We start from the raw sequence: 8,478 nt of genomic DNA on the forward strand, positions 1-8,478 counted from the left end.
AGTGAACTTAACATTATATAAATAGTTCACTATTTATTATATTTTCATACTACTAAAATCATTTTTATCCGTTTCTTTGTGGGTTATCACTGTGTACCAATAAGATCAGGTTCGGTTCAACATATGTTTTATTTACTATAAACTATGTGAACAAGAATTTAATAGGCTACTCACTCAAAAGAGAAAACACAACTACAACACAAGTAAAATACTTATAAGCACATCTCAATCAAAGGATTGAGTACAAGTGTAGAACAGATATAGACTTTTAGATATAGTGTAATTTGACGTATATTTCTGACAGAGGTGTAAAAAGTACTCAAAAGTTTTACTCAAGTGAAAGTACAAGTATCTGTCCAAAAACATACTTGAGTAAAAGTAAAAAAGTACAACTTTTAAATTGTACTCAAGTATTTGAAAAGTAGAAGTACTTTCTTTTCTGACAGACGTTCAGAAGTTTGGTTAAAGGGAGTAAACGGAACAAAATGCAATGGCACAGCTCAAACACGTATATCTAGTGCAACAACAACAATTCAAATGCAGCACAACAAAATACAGGGACAGGGATTGAAAACAAACTCCATTCTTTCCACTCTCATGCCATCCCACATGACTTTGATTTATCAGATGAACACAAACTAAGAGTTTTAGAAAAAATCATGTGTATGGGACGTCCAAAAATGACACTTCAAAAACTACACAAAGTGAATATGACAGTAACTCATGCAACCCCTGTTAATGAATCAGTGTCTTCTCAAGTGAAACGATAGGCATGTAAGATGGATACAAATATACTAATATTTTAAACTTGACCGTCATGTTCACTTTGTGTGGGTTCTGAAGTGGTTCTGTCCCCCTGCATTATATGGACTAAAATTTGCTTGTGTTCATCTTAAGAAAGAAAGTCATAAACATCTGGGATGACATGAGGGTCAGTAAATGATGAAAGAATTTTCATTTTTGGGTGAACTATCCCTTTGAAGAGCAAGATGTGATGCGGAGGCTAGAAACATATTCCAGGCAGAATACAAGAATGTGTTGAATTAATGAGAGAGTCATAGAATTACAACATTAACGTTTTGAAAGGCCAATTTTTTGTGTGTTGTCTATTCAACGTCACTGTCTAAAAGGATAATTAATTTTTTAATTGTTTATTTGGGGCATTTATAATTTTTTTCTCAGCAAATATTGATACATGATTATTTGTGACTAATTAGATTAATTAATGAGCAAATCATGTAATTATTACAATTTTAAAAAATAATTCATTGACGTTCCTAATTCCTACTCAATGTGTCATATAATGATATATTATAAATACAACTTATCCACTACCTGGTAACAACATCACTAAACATGAATTACAATTAATTAAACTTACAATATTTATTGAAACACTTTTGGAGATTTTTATTTAATTAAAAAATATATATATATATATATATATATTCCACAAAAATATTAATTGTATTTAAATTCTCATCACTGATTATATTTGCACTCAATCTTGTGCATTCAGCCAATATTTTACACAGCTATGGCTCTATCAAAACAGAACGAATAATGAATAAAAAATTTTGGGGAAAACTCAACTTTGCTATCTCAAAGTTATGCTCCCTTATGCTTCCTCGGATTTGATGGTGAACTTTTGAAACCAGACATTTACCTGATGAAACTGGAGTAGAAATGTGTGTGCTTGATACATGAAAAAAATGATCATTGGTTCTCATATCAAGCACGCATGTTTGAGCTTCCGTTTACCGTATTTAATGTGCATAAGATAAAATAAAAATGTAATGTACTTTTCAAGATGAAATAAAATTGTAAGGAGTAAAAAGTACAGTTTTTTTTTTCCAGAAATGTAATCAAGTAAAAGTAAAAGTAATCAGTTTAAATTGTACTTGAATAAAGTACAGATCCCCCAAAATAATACTTAAGTAATTAAGTAAAATTACTCAAGTATTTTACACCTCTGATTTCTGAGTAGTATATAAGAAGTAGACTGAACATATATATATATATTTTTTTTTAGTTTAAAAGAAGTCTACTAACAGCTGTCACGTGTCTGTATCTGTTTTGTTCTGTTTTCCCTCGTTTAGTATTTCCTGTTCTCATTAGTTTATCTTCGTTCATTCGTATCACCTGTGTTGATTAATCATCTTGTTTGTTCCTTTTGTTCCCTGACTTTATAAGTCCTCAGTTCTCCGCTTGTCTTTGTCCTGGGTTGATGTTGATGTAATGGATATATGTGTGTTGATGTTTCTTAAAGGCTCCTTTCATCAGTTCCTTCTTCGTGCTCCTACCTCTACAACCACGTTCCGTGACAACAGCACACTTGAAAACATTTTTGCAAGGGTCTTTATCTAACTGAAAATCTGATCACAACATAAATCAAATTTATGCTGGAATACAGATATTCTTAAGGCTTCACAAACCTTTTAGTGACTGTATGGGAAGGAAACCAAAACTGGAGATGGGCACTATGGTGAATTTGAAACAAACAAGTTAGTTTGTCAGAATCTGACTAAATATACAATGTTATATCCTTACAAAAAAGTTCTGGGGCATTGTCATGGTAAAGTGATGTATCATCAAATAATACTGTGGTAATATGTCCAAAAAATATATTAATGCCATGGTACTTTTTGTAAGTAAAACAGAGAGCTGCTGGAGTGGATATGCTGATTTGTAATTCTTCATGGCCCAAATCACTAAACGCCCTCCAAATGTCCATTCAGCACTTCCATGCTTCAACAGACAATTTATAACAGGTAAGAGTGTGTTTTAATTATTCTTACTCTGTGAAACTTCTGTCTGATTGCTTTTTCCTCTGATCCTTGTAAAAACATCTTTTTGCCTATTACCCAATTAAAATGGGGCTAAGAGGTTGAACAGCGAAACGTACGAGGAGCCCTGGAGGATTGCGTCCACCTATGAAAACTGCAACTGGATTTTAGAAGATTTCATTTGGATTTAGACTTCATGCTTCAGAGTCTATTCTAGGGAGACTGGGCTGCTTTGAGTCTAATTTCAGACCACTAAGAAAATGATTTTCTATACTACTGAATGTAGTCTGAAACCTTTGAGGCAAAGATTTTGTTTGCACCTCGTCAATTTTTCCCACATGAAATAGGACATCTAACATTAATCTTAAATTAATATATTCTTCCTAAACACTAATAGCATTAGCAAGTAACTTACTATAATTTTGCCATGTCATCATGTCCCTGGATCAACATACTGCAATGCAAAGCCATAAAAGAAAAGAAAAGCATAATTTTAAGTAAAATACATTTCTTTTCTTGCAGTGCAATGCCATTTAATTAAATTGAATTAACTAAAATGAATAGAATAAAATATATGAAATCAATAAACCAATATCAATAAAAGAATAAAATTAATAAAAATCAGGAATCATTTTAAGTAAAATATAATTTCATATCTTTTGCAGTGACGTACAATACAATGCAATGCAATAAAATAATAGCATAATTTTAAGTAAAATATTATTTATTTTTTTGCAATGTAATAAAATAAAATAAAAATAGACATAATTTTAAGTAAAATATTTCTTATTCTTTGCAATGCAATTAAATTAAATTGGTTTTAAAATGAATTTTAAATGGTATTGTACATCATTTTATGAATTCATTCATTAAAATGAATAGAATACAATATATAATCAATAAAGAATAAATCAAGAATAAAATCAATAAATCAATATTAATAAAATAATAAATAATATAATAAAATAAAATAAAAAACAGGAATAATTTTAAGTAAAATACATTTCTTTTCTTGCAGTGCAATGCCATTTAATTAAATTGAATTAACTAAAATGAATATAATATAATATATGAAATCAATAAACCAATATCAATAAAAGAATGAATAAATAAATAAAATAATAAAATAAAATTAATAAAAATCAGGAATAATTTTAAGTAAAATATAATTTCTTATTTTTGCAGTGAAGTACAATGCAATAAAATAATAGCATAACTTTAAGTAAAATATAATGTATTTTTGCAATGTAATAAAATAAAATAAAAATAGACATCATTTTAAGTAAAATATTTCTTATTCTTTGCAATGCAATTAAATTGGTTTTAAAATGTATTTTATATTGTATTGTACATTTTATGAATTCATTCATTCAAAATGAATAGCATAAAATATATAATCAATAAAGAATAAATCAAGAATAAAATCAATAAATCAATATTAATAAAATAATAAATAATATAATAAAATAAATAAAAAAACAGGAATAATTTTAACTAAAATATAATTTCTTATTTTTTGCAATGAAATGAAATAGGCATGGCTTAAATTAAAATATAATTTCTTATTTTTGATTGGTGAAATATAACCTGTGCATGTTTCTGTGAGATTCACCTGTTTCTAAATCACAGTCAGCTCAGGCAGGTAATATGTAAATGTCCAAGCACATTTCCGCAGCTTTACACGTTCCCCTATGATATCCTTGGTGAATTTGTCTTAAATGTGCTTGACAGGAACATTAACCTCAATGTCAAGGCTCAGATTCACTACATGCAGTGAAAATATGCCTGAGACGGAAAAAAAAATCACCCCATTTAAATAATAAATGAGAGTCCTCGCTCGACCTTTCTCCTCGGGTTGCAGGAGGTGATGTATGGTGCCCCGGCGGGGACACGCGGTACGGCTGGCTAAGCCTGAACTGAGGCAGTCAAAGGAAGCTGATGAAAAGCTAAGCTGAAAGAAGCAGGTCCTCTGACAAAAAGCCTCAAGTCTGAGTGAGATCGACTTTATCTCCTACGAGTAGGAACATAGTCGTTCCGAAAGGAACTGCGGCGGTCACACACCAGATTAGGAAGAGAGAGTGAGAGAACTTAAAAAGACCAGGTTGGATGATCTTTAGTATTTTCATCTGCTACCTCACTGTATCTAGTAGTACTTGTAGAGAAAGGAAGTGTAATCAAATAACTTTAGTTGGCGCAGTCCATCTCCCATCATGCATCTGGAAATCAAAGCATTTACAGTCAATGATAAAAAGCCATTTGCAACCCAATTTACTTCTACAATCTGACATATTTTCAAATGAAACATGGTATTCAACAAGAAAAAATAGGTGTGAATGAATGAATTAATTAATTAATCATAATAAAATACAAATATAATAAAATAACTCAAAGTTTAAGTGGATTTTTTCTTTAGACTAAAATCAATGTCTTTTTTTTAATATTTTTGTTCTTGTCTTTTAATAATTGTGCAATTAATATAATAATAATAGTAATATCACATTAAAATAAAATAAATAAATAATAAAAATGCATGCACAATAAAATAATGTAATTAATAAGGTTGAAGCGTTGTTTTCCTAAGATTTAACTCCAACTCAGCACCATTTAAAAAATTATTTAACGGGAATAAAATAAAATAATATATAAAAAGTTAAAATAGGATTTACTTTAGGGGAAATAAAATTTCTTATTTTTGTATTGATTAAAATACAGCCTGTGCAAGTTTCTTTTTCTAAATCAGATAATATGTAAACATCCAAACGCACTTACATGGCTTTACCTATTCCCCTAAGAAATTTGTCTTAAATTTATCTCATTTACAAATGAAAAATGGTGTTCAGCAATGGGTGACAATTAATTTCATCCATAAAGAGTTGATTGGATTGTGAAAATATGCTGTTTTTATACCATGAACAGAACAAGATCTTAATGTCAATTTTCTGAAACAACACCTAAATTGTTCTTTGCTGCACGACCTTTGCACAAAGTTATTTCAGAAGCACAGCAAGGTACTGCATTTTGATGAAAGATGAATCATTCTCAATAAAATTAGAAACATGCATTAAGAAAGTAAGCCCATTTTGATTTCACATTGACTTTTAAGTAAATAATGACTCATTTATAAGTAGTGTATCATTTAATAACAGCGTTTTTGTAGTTCATTCGCCGGCACTGAAACCTCGCATGTCTTTTAATGGTCTACCACCTGTTCTGTGAGTGTCTGGAGTGTTTTAATTAAACTCTGTTGACATTTGTCTGACACTGAGTTATAAAGGACCCACCGTTCACAACAGTGCGATTCCATATTGATAAATAAATAATGAAAGCGTCCGGCTGCATATTTCTCTCCTTCTCCCAGCTAACCTTTGAGCGACAGTGAAATGTTTCTCTAATCACTCATTACACTGCTCAGTATTGAATTTCTGTTTCAACGTTCTCGCTTTGCATAAAGGCGGCCAATTAATCCAAACCCCCGACCGCGGCCCACAAAGACAATACCAGACAGAGAGACACTTGCTAATGCGATTAATGCGGCGCAGGCCGCCCGCGAGGGGTTTGATGACAACGTCCGGCTCTCTGAACATCACATGGCCTAATGCCGCCCCTCGGAACCTCGTCCAACCAGGTGCATGAGATGCTAAGCTGCTTTTTGTTAAAGGCTTCACACAAGTTAGAAAGTGCTTCATTAGGATAAAATTAGCTCTTTGTTAGGTAGAAGTGAAAACACCCCTGTGCAGTTGTCACAGAACGACTTTAATTGCAAGTTTTAACAATGCCGGTTTAACATTGCAGAAGCCGTGGATATCGTACACTAATTTAAACTGTCTGAGGTTAATGACTCCATTAGTTTAAATGCAATGAGCTTTAATCATTTCCAGCTTGTCAGACCTCACCATCGCTCTGCTTTGGTGAAAACTCAATTCAATCAATGCATTTGCTCAACACTAACAAGACTGTCTCCAACAACAGTTCCAATTACTGTATTATTACTATTGTTATTATTATCATTATTATTATAGATTAACAATGCAATTAAAATAAATAAATGAATAATAATTAAAAAATACATTTTTAAAATTTCCAATTAAATACTACTACTAATGATAATAATAATATAAAATTAAGATAAAATAAAATAAATAAATATTAATAAAATTAATAATACAAATATAATTTTAAAATTATATAATTTTTAAGTTTAAAGTGGGTTTTGATCTTTAAACTAACAAGCAAAATCTGTCACTTTTTCTTCATAATAATTTTATATTTATTATTATTAATAATTTATTTATTTATTAGTAGTAGTAGTTGTAGTAGTAATAATAATTATATAAAAATAAAGTAATAAGTTTAAAGTGAGTTTTGTTCTTTACACTAACCAACAAACTCAATGTAATCACATCCAAAATAAAAGTTTTTGTTTACATGGTATATGTGTGTGTACTGTGTATATTTATTATGCATATATAAATACATACACACTTTAAAGGCTTTTTTTTGCACCCTCAGATTCCAGATTTTCAAATAGTTGTATCTCAGCCAAATATTGTCTGATCCTAACAAACCATACATCAATGGAAAGCTGATTTATTCAATTTTGAAAAATTGACACTTGTGACTGGTTTTGTGGTCCAGGGTCACATACTGTGTAAACAAAAACTTTTATTTTGGAAAAATAAATTATATATACACACACACTAGCGTTAGGCTAACTGAGACTTGTCACAACACTTTTAGGCTATATATTGTTGCTCTTTTGTTGATTGTCCTCATTTGTAAGTCACTTTGGATAAAAGCATCTGCTAAATGACTAGATGTAAAATACTTCTCTAAAATAGCCTAACACAAACAAACATATTCAAAACATTTTTAAAGAAAAGAAAATATACCTTTACAGAGTCCAAAAAACTACTGCACAACAAGAATCACATTAAATGTTAAAAGAATAATTTAGGCCACTTCTCTAATGTTAAAAAAGCTTTTGAGGCTACTGGGAGAGATATTGTCCTAAAACAACAATCATTAACATTCAAGCAAACATGCTAGCTAACTCTTGCTGACATTCATTACCAACCAAGGGCATGAATGGCCATAAATCTTCCCAGCCTTGACAACCAGCCCGTAGCGCCATCTCTAACGTACCTACCGACATCTTATAATTAAAAGGTGGAGAAAAACATTCCATTAAAAGGATGCACATGTAGCGCGTTGGCACTCTGACGCCGTAGATTTAAAAGGGTCAATTACAAGATGCACAGCACCGAGCGAGAAGCAGCAAACCATTAGCAGTCTGGCACCATCTGTTCTTATAGCAGGACGTCTACATGCTTTGATGCTATAAAACCCTAGTGTGTTTTTTAAGGGTTGCGGTGCTGAGTTAGCGCTCTACTACGCCATAAAACCGCACGGCAGAGGAAGTACACTGAAGTAAGAGATACTTTAATAGACTACAGGACGGAGGCCAAGACAAAGTAAGATTGAGGAATTGGAGAAGTGACAGTCGGCCTTTTGCTGTGGACTCGGTCATTCCTGAAATACTGGGTAAAATATTAAACTCATATTAGATGGTTTTGGTTTATCACAATAAAATTATGAATTTTAAATTATTTAATTTCTAAAAAGCTGATTATTTATTAAGAAATATTACTGATGTCTCCTCATTTTATGTTTTAAACTAACACAAGCCAGTTCC

General features: G+C 31.0%; 1 long non-coding RNA gene across 1 annotated transcript; it reads left to right on the top strand.

Moving 5' to 3' along the window:
- The first annotated feature begins 2,235 nt into the window (after window positions 1-2,235).
- LOC131541857 (uncharacterized) lies at window positions 2,236-3,037 on the top strand. The gene is made up of 3 exons (XR_009271603.1): window positions 2,236-2,504; window positions 2,661-2,771; window positions 2,885-3,037. It is a non-coding gene; the product is annotated as an uncharacterized LOC131541857 (long non-coding RNA).
- The last annotated feature ends 5,441 nt before the right edge of the window (window positions 3,038-8,478 follow it).

Source organism: Onychostoma macrolepis, chromosome 06, assembly GCF_012432095.1.
Source record: "Onychostoma macrolepis isolate SWU-2019 chromosome 06, ASM1243209v1, whole genome shotgun sequence".
Lineage (NCBI taxonomy): Eukaryota > Metazoa > Chordata > Actinopteri > Cypriniformes > Cyprinidae > Onychostoma > Onychostoma macrolepis.